This window comes from Ahaetulla prasina, chromosome 1 (assembly GCF_028640845.1).
Source record: "Ahaetulla prasina isolate Xishuangbanna chromosome 1, ASM2864084v1, whole genome shotgun sequence".
Taxonomy (NCBI): Eukaryota; Metazoa; Chordata; class Lepidosauria; order Squamata; family Colubridae; genus Ahaetulla; species Ahaetulla prasina.
Window position 1 is genome coordinate 67,918,280 of NC_080539.1, and position 14,376 is coordinate 67,932,655.

The window sequence follows — 14,376 nt, forward strand, 5'->3', positions numbered from 1 at the left end:
AGGACTCCATGATTACTCTAAAGTCCAGGAGTGAGCTTCCTTGGTTGGTGGTAAACACAAATCTGTGTGTCGTCAGACCTATCCCAACACTTAATGCTGTTATGGTGAGTTTGAATGGGTCTAAAATGTGCATTTTCTCTCTGCATACCAATGACTGCATCTCCAACGATCCATCTTTTAAACTACTGAAGTTCGCAGATGACACAACAGTGATCGGTTTCATTCGAGACAATGACGAATCCGCATATAGACGAGAGGTCGAACAACTAGCCTCGTGGTGTGCACGAATCAAGAAGAGGGACATGAAAATATTTACAGATCCCTCACATCCTGGACATAAACTGTTTCAACTCCTACTCTCAAAACGACGCTATAGAGCACTGCACACCAGAACAACTAGACACAAGAACAGTTTTTTCCCGATGGCCATCACTCTGCTAAACAAATAATTCCCTCAACACTGTCAAACTATTGACTAAATCTGCACTACTATTAATCTTCTTATTGTTCCCATCACCAATCTCTTTCCACTTATGACTAGGACTGTAACTTTGTTGCTGGTAATCCTTATGATTTATATTGATATTGATTGTTCCTGATTGCTTATTTGTACCCTATGATTATCATTAAGTGTTGTATCATTAAGTGTTAAATTGTACCCTATGACCATCATTAAGTGTTTTATCATTATGTTAAATTGTACCCTATGATTATCATTAAGTGTTAAATTGTACCCTATGATTATCATTAAGTGTTTTATCATTATGTTAAATTGTACCCTATGATTATCATTAAGTGTTTTATCATTATGTTAAATTGTACCCTATGATTATCATTAAGTGTTTTATCATTATGTTAAATTGTACCCTATGACCATCATTTGTGTTGTAAATGTTGTACCTTGATGAAAGTATCTTTCTTGCGTATTGTCTTTCAAAAAGGCTGATATCTTCGCCATCTCAGCCAAATTGGCAACTTTCAATATCCATTCTTGTATTGTTGGTACTTCTTTTTTCTTCCAATATTGTCCTATTAGTAATCTTGCTGCAGTTATTAGATTTAAAATCAATTTAGTCTCAATTACTGTACAATCCGTAATAATTCCCAACAAGAAAAATTGCGGCAGGAACTTTATCTTCTTTTTCAGAACATTTTGTAAAATCCACCAAATTTTTATCCAAAAGGCCTTTATGTCCTTACAAGTCTAGGAAAATATAATGAAGGAATAAATATAGAGATGAGAAAAAAAAGACCACCAGTTCTATATAGCTAAGGAAATAAAGTATTCTTGATGGATATCCAGAATTTAATCTCTTAGATACTTATTATGGATATGATGAGAAAAAAAGACCACCAGTTCTATATAGCTAAGGAAATAAAGTATTCTTGATGGATATCCAGAATTTAATCTCTTAGATACTTATTATGGATATGATGAGAAAAAAAGACCACCAGTTCTATATAGCTAAGGAAATAAAGTATTCTTGATGGATATCCAGAATTTAATCTCTTAGATACTTATTATGGATATGATGAGAAAAAAAGACCACCAGTTCTATATAGCTAAGGAAATAAAGTATTCTTGATGGATATCCAGAATTTAATCTCTTAGATACTTATTATGGATATGATGAGAAAAAAAGACCACCAGTTCTATATAGCTAAGGAAATAAAGTATTCTTGATGGATATCCAGAATTTAATCTCTTAGATACTTATTATGGATATGATGAGAAAAAAAGACCACCAGTTCTATATAGCTAAGGAAATAAAGTATTCTTGATGGATATCCAGAATTTAATCTCTTAGATACTTATTATGGATATGATGAGAAAAAAAGACCACCAGTTCTATATAGCTAAGGAAATAAAGTATTCTTGATGGATATCCAGAATTTAATCTCTTAGATACTTATTATGGATATGATGAGAAAAAAAGACCACCAGTTCTATATAGCTAAGGAAATAAAGTATTCTTGATGGATATCCAGAATTTAATCTCTTAGATACTTATTATGGATATGATGAGAAAAAAAGACCACCAGTTCTATATAGCTAAGGAAATAAAGTATTCTTGATGGATATCCAGAATTTAATCTCTTAGATACTTATTATGGATATGATGAGAAAAAAAGACCACCAGTTCTATATAGCTAAGGAAATAAAGTATTCTTGATGGATATCCAGAATTTAATCTCTTAGATACTTATTATGGATATGATGAGAAAAAAAGACCACCAGTTCTATATAGCTAAGGAAATAAAGTATTCTTGATGGATATCCAGAATTTAATCTCTTAGATACTTATTATGGATATGATGAGAAAAAAAGACCACCAGTTCTATATAGCTAAGGAAATAAAGTATTCTTGATGGATATCCAGAATTTAATCTCTTAGATACTTATTATGGATATGATGAGAAAAAAAGACCACCAGTTCTATATAGCTAAGGAAATAAAGTATTCTTGATGGATATCCAGAATTTAATCTCTTAGATACTTATTATGGATATGATGAGAAAAAAAGACCACCAGTTCTATATAGCTAAGGAAATAAAGTATTCTTGATGGATATCCAGAATTTAATCTCTTAGATACTTATTATGGATATGATGAGAAAAAAAGACCACCAGTTCTATATAGCTAAGGAAATAAAGTATTCTTGATGGATATCCAGAATTTAATCTCTTAGATACTTATTATGGATATGATGAGAAAAAAAGACCACCAGTTCTATATAGCTAAGGAAATAAAGTATTCTTGATGGATATCCAGAATTTAATCTCTTAGATACTTATTATGGATATGATGAGAAAAAAAGACCACCAGTTCTATATAGCTAAGGAAATAAAGTATTCTTGATGGATATCCAGAATTTAATCTCTTAGATACTTATTATGGATATGATGAGAAAAAAAGACCACCAGTTCTATATAGCTAAGGAAATAAAGTATTCTTGATGGATATCCAGAATTTAATCTCTTAGATACTTATTATGGATATGATGAGAAAATGAAGATTTGATATATTATTGTTGTTTAGGTATTACAGGGTTTTAAAAGGGATTTTAAGGGGAGGAAACCGACGGGCTTGGGTTGGGGGTGGGAGGAGGTGGGTGTTGGGGTAACCCGTCGGGGAGTCAGTTCCTGCGCATGCTCGTGGCAGGGGTGGGTGGGTCCGAGGTCATGGGGAGTCGGTGTTCCATTGGTCGGTGGTGCTATTTCCACGGTAAGGGGAGGGCAGATATGGCGGAAGTGGGGCTCATATCGTGTTGAAGTGCGCTCGATGCTTACAGGCGATCGCGCCCGAGCCCTCAAACTTCTCCCGTTCCCGGATGGTCAGGATCCTCATGGCCCTGGCCTTGGCTGATGTTATGCAATGCTCGGTCCGTGGCCAATAAGGCCCCTAATTCACGATCTTATTCAGGGGTGCCGCGGACCTTATGGGCATTACGGAGACCTGGTTGGGCCCAGAAGGGGCGTGCCTTGTTCAGATGTGCCCACCGGGTTTCCGAGCATTTCATCAGCCGAGGGCCAGGGTAGGGGTGGTGGTGGCGGTTGTGATTAGAGAGTCTAGAGCCGAGGAGACCACTGTACCTCAGATTGCGGTGCGAATCCTCTTGTGAGATGGGGTCATAGATGTCAGATGGGCTTGCTGGTGGCGTACCTGGCTCCTTGCTACGTGACAGCTGCCCTGCCCGAGCTCCTGGAGGTGCTTGCTGGGGTGGCAGTTGAGACCCCAGACTTTTAGTCGTGGGGACTTTAACTGCCATCGTCCGGCTCGTCATCGGCAGTAGCTCGGGAGTTCATGGCTTCCATGACGGCCTTGGACCTGACCCAAGTAGTTGATGGCCCTACTCACGTTGGGGTGGCACTCTGGACCTGATTTTGTCTCTGGTCAGTGGTTGAGAGATCTGGACTTAAAGGAAATAGTCATTGAACCTTTGTCATGGTCAGATCACTCTCTTCTTCGTCTGGACTTTCTGACCGCCATTCACCACCGCAGGGAGACGGAGCCGACACGTTGGTTCCGTCCCAGGCGCCTGATGGACCCGGAGGGTTCGGACGGAGCTTGGGCCATTTCCTGAGGTCTGGCTCACGGCTCGGCTGAGGAACTTGTTGCGGCCTGGGAGCGGGCGGCGGGGCCTTGACGGTCGTGCCTTTGCGACCTCTGACCCGGCGCGGGTCCCAACCAGCTCCTTGGTTCTCCGAGGAGCTGAGAGGATGAGCGCGGAGAAGGCGCCTAGAGTTCCTGGAGGTCTAGCCGTTCAGAAGCTGATCGGACACTAGTGAAGTCCTATACTAGGGCTTACCTAGTGGCAATGAGGAAGCGGCGTACCTCGCCTCCTCCCTCATTGCATCGGCAGATAACGCCCAGCCGCCCTGTTTGGTGACCCGCTCCCTCCTACACCAGGGGCGGGATGACCCGTGCAGGGGCGTGCTGAGGAGTTTAATGATTATCTATCGATAAAATCGTTCAGCTGGGATGGTTTGGACCAAGATTGCGGTGATCTGGTGAGGCGGCTGAGGTGGTCTTGGTGACATTGTATGGGATGAGTTTGACCCTGTCGCTCCGAGGACATGGACAGGTTGTTGGGGAGGCTGAATGCCACCACATGTTTACTGGACCCGTGCCCTCCTGGTTGGTGCTGGCCACGCGGGAGGTGACACGAGGCTGGCTCAAGCGTTCTGGCGCTTCTTTGGTGGAGGTGTCTTTCCGGCCGCCTTGAAAGAGGCGGTGGTGAGGCCCTCCTCAATGCGCATGCACAGAACCTTCTGCGCATGCACAGAACCTTCTGCGCATGCACAGAACCTTCTGCGCATGCACAGAACCTTCTGCGCATGCACAGAACCTTCTGCGCATGCACAGAACCTTCTGCGCATGCACAGAACCTTCTGCGCATGCACAGAACCTTCTGCGCATGCACAGAACCTTCTGCGCATGCACAGAACCTTCTGCGCATGCACAGAACCTTCTGCGCATGCACAGAACCTTCTGCGCATGCACAGAACCTTCTGCGCATGCACAGAACCTTCTGCGCATGCACAGAACCTTCTGCGCATGCACAGAACCTTCTGCGCATGCACAGAACCTTCTGCGCATGCACAGAACCTTCTGCGCATGCACAGAACCTTCTGCCCATGCACAGAACCTTCTGCGCATGCACAGAACCTTCTGCGCATGCACAGAACCTTCTGCGCATGCACAGAACCTTCTGCGCATGCACAGATTGTCTGTGATGACATCCAGGTGGCTGGGTAGAGCCTCCCGCTGCCACTACTACCAGTTCACCCGAACTGAGGCGGACCGGTAGAAACCCACCACTGGAGGGACGATGATGCTATTCACCCTTCCTCTCTTCCATCCTGATGTGCACTTGGCGGGGTTTGGGAGAGGGTGATTAATCTGCTTTTAGCCTTTCCTAACACTGTAGTAGAACAGCTCCAAAAATCACCTTTAAAGATTGCACAGAAGGAGGAATTTCATTTGTATAAACTTCTCCTGCAAAGACTTTGCTTTGATACAAAAACATAAAATATAGCAGATGGTTGTAGATAATTAAGAAATATTGCATCTTCTTTACAGAAAGGTAGTAACTAACTCTTTGCCCCCAACTACTAATGTATACAGTGTTGTCCTGCCTCCATGTTGCTAAATTAATTCAATGCTTCTCAGTGTTGGCAACTTTAAGATGAGTGAACTTCAATTCCCAGAATTCCCCAGCCAGCTGACCCCAGCCAGCTGATCCTTGCTATACCTTAAAGATCCTTTTTAGGGATGGAATCTTGTAGGTCACATTCAGCTCTCATTGGGAAAATAATGTTTTGTTGTAAAATAGACATCATTTTTACATAAACAAGATCAATTTACTGTGACAGAAAGTGAACAGTTGAGAGAAGATGGCAAATTCAGTTTGCTTCACTGCTAGTTTGTTTCAATTTTATGTATATAAATGTGATTAATAATAATAATGTATTTCAGAAGCTTCTTTCTAAGAGATTACAGTATAGCAAAGACTCAAAAGTAGAAATCTCTCATCTGCAGAAATCTTACACTTTACATCAGGGGTCTCCAACCTTGCGGCGAAGGTTGTAGAAATATGGTGGCATATCAGTTTCCCTTGCACCTGGATGAAACTGTCTATCTAGACCCGTTCAGTCGGTTTCGACGACGGTTACAGCGAGCGGCTTTGGTCGCGTTGGTGGATGATCTCTGGAGGGCCAGGGATGGGGTTGTTCCTCTGCCCTGGTCCTATTAGACCTCTCAGCGGCTTTCGATACCATCGACCATGGTATCCTGCTGCGGTTGGAGGATTGGGAGTGGGAGGCACCGTTTATCGGTGGTTCTCCTCCTATCTCTCCGACCGGTCGCAGTCGGTGTTGACAGGGGGCAGAGGTCGGCCCGGGCGCCTCACTTGTGGGGTGCCGCGGGTCGATTCTCGCCTTCTGTTCTTTATCTACATGAAGCCGCTGGGTGAGATCATCAGTGGTTTGGTGTGAAGTACCAGCTGTATCGGATGACACCCAGCTGTACTTTTCTGCGGACCACCCCAATGAACTATCAGTGCTGTCCCGGTGTCTGGAGGCCGTCAGGTCTGGATGGGGAGAAACAGGCTCAAGCTCAATCCCTCCAAGACAGAGTGGCTGTGGATGCGGCATCCCGGTACAGTCAGCTAAATCGCGGCTGACCATCGGTGGCGAGTCACTGGCCCGATGGAGAGGGTGCGCAACAGCGTCCTCCTGGATGAGCGGCTGTCTCTAGAAGATCATTTGGCCGTCTCCAGGAGGCGTTCTCAGGTTCGCCTGGTGCGCCAGTTCGCCCCTTTCTGGACCGGGAGGCCCTATGCGGTCACTCACGCCCTCGTGACGTCTCGCCTGGATTACTGCAGCGCTCTCTACATGGGGCTCCCTTGAAGGGCATCCGGAGGCTACAGTTAGTCAGAATGCGGCTGCGGGTGATAGATGGAGCCCTCGTGGCTCCGCAACACCATCCTGCGCGGGCTGCACTGGCTACCTGTACTTGTGAATAGTCACTAATTGAGGTAATCACTTAATGAGGACTCACTGTAATTCAAAGGCTGAAACATTTGTTAAAATGTTTACATTTGTTAAAATCAGCTTTTGACATCCGGTGATTCAGTATCTTTCCAAAAACTCATTACAGTGTTTTTTTCCCCCACAATAAACTATGAATGATAGCTCCAAAGTTTTCATAAATAAATCCCTTTGCTTAGGAACATGGTTCAACAATGCATTGGAGTTAGGTTTAAACTGTCTTCCTAAATTCTTATAAACAAATTAAAGAACACTCAATTTATAAGGAACAACCACTGAGCTTGTGGTAGATGCATTAATGTGCCTTTGGAAATATTGCAGTTCAACTTTTTAACAAATAATTACAGGTTAGCAATATATAGTCACATACTTTAGTTTTTTCACAGTATCAATAAAGAGTTACAGTCTCTTCTTACTAATGACTATTCAGTGAAATGATCACTAAGTGAATATGTAACTGAGATGCTATGAAGATTGCTGATTGCTGCATGTCTTTTAGATAAAATTTGTGTACCTCTGGCATGTGAGGTACAGAAATGTGGTTGTAAATGTGCACATTGGTAAGAAAATTATTTGTTTTTTAAATTATCATTTACTATCTTTGTACTTGTGAATAGTCACTAATTGAGGTAATCACTTAATGAGGACTCACTGTAATTCAAAGGCTGAAACATTTGTTAAAATCAGCTTTTGACATCCGGTGATTCAGTATCTTTCCAAAAACTCATTACAGTGTTTTTTTCCCCCACAATAAACTATGAATGATAGCTCCAAAGTTTTCATAAATAAATCCCTTTGCTTAGGAACATGGTTCAACAATGCATTGGAGTTAGGTTTAAACTGTCTTCCTAAATTCTTATAAACAAATTAAAGAACACTCAATTTATAAGGAACAACCACTGAGCTTGTGGTAGATGCATTAATGTGCCTTTGGAAATATTGCAGTTCAACTTTTTAACAAATAATTACAGGTTAGCAATATATAGTCACATACTTTAGTTTTTTCACAGTATCAATAAAGAGTTACAGTCTCTTCTTACTAATGACTATTCAGTGAAATGATCACTAAGTGAATATGTAACTGAGATGCTATGAAGATTGCTGATTGCTGCATGTCTTTTAGATAAAATTTGTGTACCTCTGGCATGTGAGGTACAGAAATGTGGTTGTAAATGTGCACATTGGTAAGAAAATTATTTGTTTTTTAAATTATCATTTACTATCTTTGTACTTGTGAATAGTCACTAATTGAGGTAATCACTTAATGAGGACTCACTGTAATTCAAAGGCTGAAACATTTGTTAAAATCAGCTTTTGACATCCGGTGATTCAGTATCTTTCCAAAAACTCATTACAGTGTTTTTTTCCCCCACAATAAACTATGAATGATAGCTCCAAAGTTTTCATAAATAAATCCCTTTGCTTAGGAACATGGTTCAACAATGCATTGGAGTTAGGTTTAAACTGTCTTCCTAAATTCTTATAAACAAATTAAAGAACACTCAATTTATAAGGAACAACCACTGAGCTTGTGGTAGATGCATTAATGTGCCTTTGGAAATATTGCAGTTCAACTTTTTAACAAATAATTACAGGTTAGCAATATATAGTCACATACTTTAGTTTTTTCACAGTATCAATAAAGAGTTACAGTCTCTTCTTACTAATGACTATTCAGTGAAATGATCACTAAGTGAATATGTAACTGAGATGCTATGAAGATTGCTGATTGCTGCATGTCTTTTAGATAAAATTTGTGTACTTCTTGATAAATGGGAAATTGTAGAAAGTGCTTCGTAAATGCCAAGATCAGGCAGGTAGAATGTATCTATGAGAAACACTCACTTAGATCCTCAGGCCTCAGACATAATGTTAGTAACTAGCATCCTGAATTGCACTAAAACTCACTGGTATCCACTGTAGTTTTTTTAACGACTGTGTAATATGGCAGTGCTATGATTAGTTAGTGAACATGCAGGCAACTGCATTTGGGACACACCAAAGATTCCAAATTGTCTTCAAGAGCAGCCTCAGATAGAACAAATTTCTGTAACCTAAACAATAGGTGACAAGACCATCTTAAGTATCTCCATTTCCAAATGCACAAACCAAAGCCGTTCAAAGGTCTCGCATCTGGTTTCCCAGCAGGAGATATGGATCTAGAACAATGTTTTTCAATCTTGGCAACTTTAAGATGTGCGGACTTCAATTCCCAGAATTCCCCAGCCAGCATTGCATCCTAAAGGTGTCAGGGTTGAGAACTATGTTTGGAAGATTTCTAAATTGTAAGCCTCCCTTTCTGTGATAAATTTATAGTCAAATTTTGCATTGTCAAATTAATATAGCCCTTGAACCAGGAGATGCCAGAATTAATAGGTACATTTTTCTGCTAGGATTGAGACTGAGCCTATTTCTCTCCAAAGACTTCCCAATATACAGGGGAGAACTTCCACCACATCTCCTATTGGGCCCTGGTTGCAGATACATAGCAGATATCTCAATGATATCTTATTTTGAATGGGCAGATAATATATCCCAACATCTTAGAAAGCTCTCATACCTCCTCCTCTTCTTCTTCCTCCTCCTCCTCCTCCTCCCCCTTCTTATCATAGGTCAATAGAGCAGGTTGTAAATCACTCAGTTGGAGGATAGCCAAACCACTCTTTCTCAAACTTGTCAGTTTTCAGTTGTGTTGACTTCAACTCCCAAGATTTCACATCCAGCATACTGGATTTCCCAGACTTGCTTAATCTTTTAAAAACACAATATCCTTTAAAATATTTTTTTTTCTTTTCTGCTGTGGACATAGTCTCTCTAAAATTTAGAGCTTAAATTTCCCATCTATTAATTATGGTAATGAATAAGCAAACTAACATTTTTCGACAGTCTACGAAGGATAACTCAAAAGGTATATTGGCTGGACATAGTCTCTAAAATTTAGAGCTTAAATTTCCCATCTATTAATTATGGTAATGAATAAGCAAACTAACATTTTCGACAGTCTACGAAGGATAACTCAAAAGGTATATTGGCTGGACATAGTCTCCCTAAAATTTAGAGCTTAAATTTCCCATCTATTAATTATGGTAATGAATAAGCAAACTAACATTTTTCGACAGTCTACGAAGGATAACTCAAAAGGTATATTGGCTGGACATAGTCTTTATATGATATTTTTAGATTAGGTGTTTGGAGAACTGAATGATCTTGAATATAACATTTCTGTGCTTTCTATAGTGGAAATCATCTATGATGGGATGACCTGTACGATTTGTTAATTTATTGTCCAGGCACTTTTGAGGGACAATATCAACATACCTTCTTCTCCCTTGAAAAAGACAAGAGGGGACTGAAGATCACACTCACCAATTTTTTGGGAACCAAGGGGCAAGATAATGATGCAGAGTGATCAGAGCCACATCACAAAGGTACAATAGGTAAGAATTAGATATCAATCATTGAGTGATTCATCTGATCCAGTTTGATTTTCATTTCATTTGGGTGTCCCATAACCTGGATGACTGAGAATCGCCATAGATATTTCATTTGGATGATATTGTAATGCATTTATTGCTTCAGAATGATGGAAAAGTATGTCTAATATATTAAACTTGTATGTTGCCCAACTCTCAACAGCTCTTGATAACCTATTTGCTTTTGCAATTGATGAGATTTATCTACTGCCTCAAGCCAAACAGTCTTTAGATAGTTTATTGATAGTTATACTAGGCAATCATTATTTAGGTGGCACTAATGCAGAGTCAGTAAGTGCCACGTTTTTACTCTCTTTTAGGAGGCCTTGAGTATGTGGGGACGGGAGTATGTGTGTGTGGGTGGGTGCTTTCTTGTTCAGGAGGCATTCTGTTCCATGGCTTTCCTCCTCAAAGAATAATTACTTCTACTGTACTTCTTGATAAATGGGAAATTGTAGAAAGTGCTTCGTAAATGCCAAGATCAGGCAGGTAGAATGTATCTATGAGAAACACTCACTTAGATCCTCAGGCCTCAGACATAATGTTAGTAACTAGCATCCTGAATTGCACTAAAACTCACTGGTATCCACTGTAGTTTTTTTAACGACTGTGTAATATGGCAGTGCTATGATTAGTTAGTGAACATGCAGGCAACTGCATTTGGGACACACCAAAGATTCCAAATTGTCTTCAAGAGCAGCCTCAGATAGAACAAATTTCTGTAACCTAAACAATAGGTGACAAGACCATCTTAAGTATCTCCATTTCCAAATGCACAAACCAAAGCCGTTCAAAGGTCTCGCATCTGGTTTCCCAGCAGGAGATATGGATCTAGAACAATGTTTTTCAATCTTGGCAACTTTAAGATGTGCGGACTTCAATTCCCAGAATTCCCCAGCCAGCATTGCATCCTAAAGGTGTCAGGGTTGAGAACTATGTTTGGAAGATTTCTAAATTGTAAGCCTCCCTTTCTGTGATAAATTTATAGTCAAATTTTGCATTGTCAAATTAATATAGCCCTTGAACCAGGAGATGCCAGAATTAATAGGTACATTTTTCTGCTAGGATTGAGACTGAGCCTATTTCTCTCCAAAGACTTCCCAATATACAGGGGAGAACTTCCACCACATCTCCTATTGGGCCCTGGTTGCAGATACATAGCAGATATCTCAATGATATCTTATTTTGAATGGGCAGATAATATATCCCAACATCTTAGAAAGCTCTCATACCTCCTCTCTTATCACCACTGATTGGATCCACCAAAACAGGTAGGAGTGAAACCTTCATAACATGGCATTTCCTACTCCCAAACCTTGGAAGCAGTTCAGAAGTGGGTGATTTCTACTATCAAAGACTACTATTATTTATTTATTTATTTATTCATATTTTTATACCGCCCTTCTCCGAAGACTCAGGGCGGTGCACAGCAAATAAAACAACAAAAATCCAAAACAAATTAACATACTATAACAAGTTTAAAAATCTAATTCGACCGCTGTATACTTAAAATATTAACTAAAATTTTTCAAAAACTAAAACCCTGTTAAAAAACCCGCTAAAAACCCCCATATTAAAATCAATCAGTCTTGAGCTCACGTTTAAAGGTCCGGAGATCAGGGAGGAGACGGAGACAGAGTCCCACCAGCAGCTCATTCCATAGAGCTGGGGCCCCCACAGAGAACACTCTTCCCCTGGGGGCCGCCAGCCGACATTGGCTAGCCGACAGCACCCTGAGAAGGCCCTTCCTGTGAGAGCGCACTGGATGTACCGGACAATGGGAGGTCCCATAAATATCCCGATCCAGTGCCATTTAAAGGTGATAACCAACTTTAAAGGTGATAACCAACACCTGGTAACTACTACTACCAACTACTGAGACCTCTTGGAGTGCAAGGATCCAAACTGTGCCCCAAATCTTCCTTGAAAGTGACTGTTCTTTTCCCCCCAACCGCAACCAAGAAGACATGCGAGCTGACTATATTTGCCAGCAATTTACTCCTACGACAGATCTCAGTTCTGGCAACGAACCTGCGATTGTCTGCCAAGTTCTCTTATCTCCTCAGACCAGCGTAACTGCAGTTCAGAAATAAACAGAAATCCAGAAGCCAAAGTCTTAGTCTCAAAATATTGCAGCCAAAGTTTCCAAGAGTCAGTTTTTGTCCATCACAAGAAGCTATAGAGTAGCTCCTCCTGCTTTTATACCCTGTGGGGTGTGGCTCCGTGACTCAGCATTCTCTAAGCCTGCCCCACCCCTTCTTTTGTTGTTCCCGCCTCTCCTCTCTTCAATGCCTGGGATTTAACCAGGACTGATTGTCAGCAGCTGAGTCTTGAGGCGTTTCCTGGGAGGGGGAAGGTGCGGGAGAAAGAGGCCTCATCATCTCCTTCACCTGGCCTGCCTCTGGATCCTGGAGCGAAGCCAGAGAGGAAGGTCCTGCAGAGGGAATCCCTGTCGGCTCTTCCCCCTCACTCTCTGAGTCACTCTCTGCCAAGAAGCTGGGCTCGGGAACCGAAGACACAACAGTGACCTGTGTGTGGTTTACATCCTACACCTAGGCCTGAAACCACATTCCTTTGAACCAGTTAATTTACACCCTCCAGAGCAGGAGTCTCCAACCTTGGCAACTTTAAGCCTGGTGGATTTCAACTCCATTTTCAACTTCAACTCTATTTTGGGAGTTAAAGTCCTCCAGGCTTAAAGTTGCCAAGGATGGAGAGCCCTGCTCCAGAGCACTCTGTAAATTGCAACCTTATCACATTCTCACTTAGTACTCCCTCCCCCAACATTATAGCAAAGATTCAGCTTTTGTTGTCTATTAGCTCTTAATTCAGGACTGACTTTTTGAAGAGTGGGCAGATTAATCTCTCTTTCAAGATCTTTCCTTGCTGGAACATTCGTTACCTCAGGTGAGCGGAGCTGTTGTCTTGATTCTAACTGTGTGCCAGGCCAGCAATGATTTGGGATGAGCCCACAGTTATCATGGCCTTGAGCACTCAAGTTGTCTTTGTCTCAGAGAATTACAATGATAGCAAAAGGCTCTTTCTTGGGCCATTAAAAGGAGACTTGGGACTGCAATTTATTTCATTTTAAATAAAGAACTCCTTTTGATGGGAGTATGTTTTTGTTCTGGGCTCTGCACACACTTCCAAGCTGGAAAATACATAAATCAATTTCAGAGATTCCACCAGTACTTTACTTAGAAACAGCAGAAGATGAAAGATATGCTAATCTTTATGTAGTAATGTATTAATACATAATTGCAAAAAACTTTGATAGGTACAATAAATTAGAATTTAGAAAGCAGGCTTGGGACTGGCATTTGATGCCTCTTTTCAATTTTGTACACAGAATCAAGGAATATAAACATCTCTGTAACGCATGCTGAATGCCTGTGATGAATAGTACCATATACTCATAGCTCATTATTGCAATATTAACAATACCCTATTTAGCTTCACGACAACACAGCTCACTATGAATCAGAAAGAGAAAATTAAGACCCTATGTTATAATAGAATAGCAGAGGCAAAAGCAGACAAACCTCAAAGAGCAAAGGATTTAATGGCATCTTACTATTAGAAGAAAATATTAAGAAGAGAAAGAAGATATTAAGAAACAGGCGATGACAAAATTATTGTAAAAATACAGCCCACTTCTAAATAGCTTTCAGTAGATATTTAAGTTCTAATGCCTTCTCACGTTTATTTTTGCCACATTTAAAATCTTATTATCTGAATGCTTGTAGGGCAGTCTTTCAGAAATTGTGACCCTTTAGATATATTGAATCACAACTGTCATCCTAAGATTCTTTAGGGGAGAATTCAAAATAGAGTGAAATGGATCTCATAT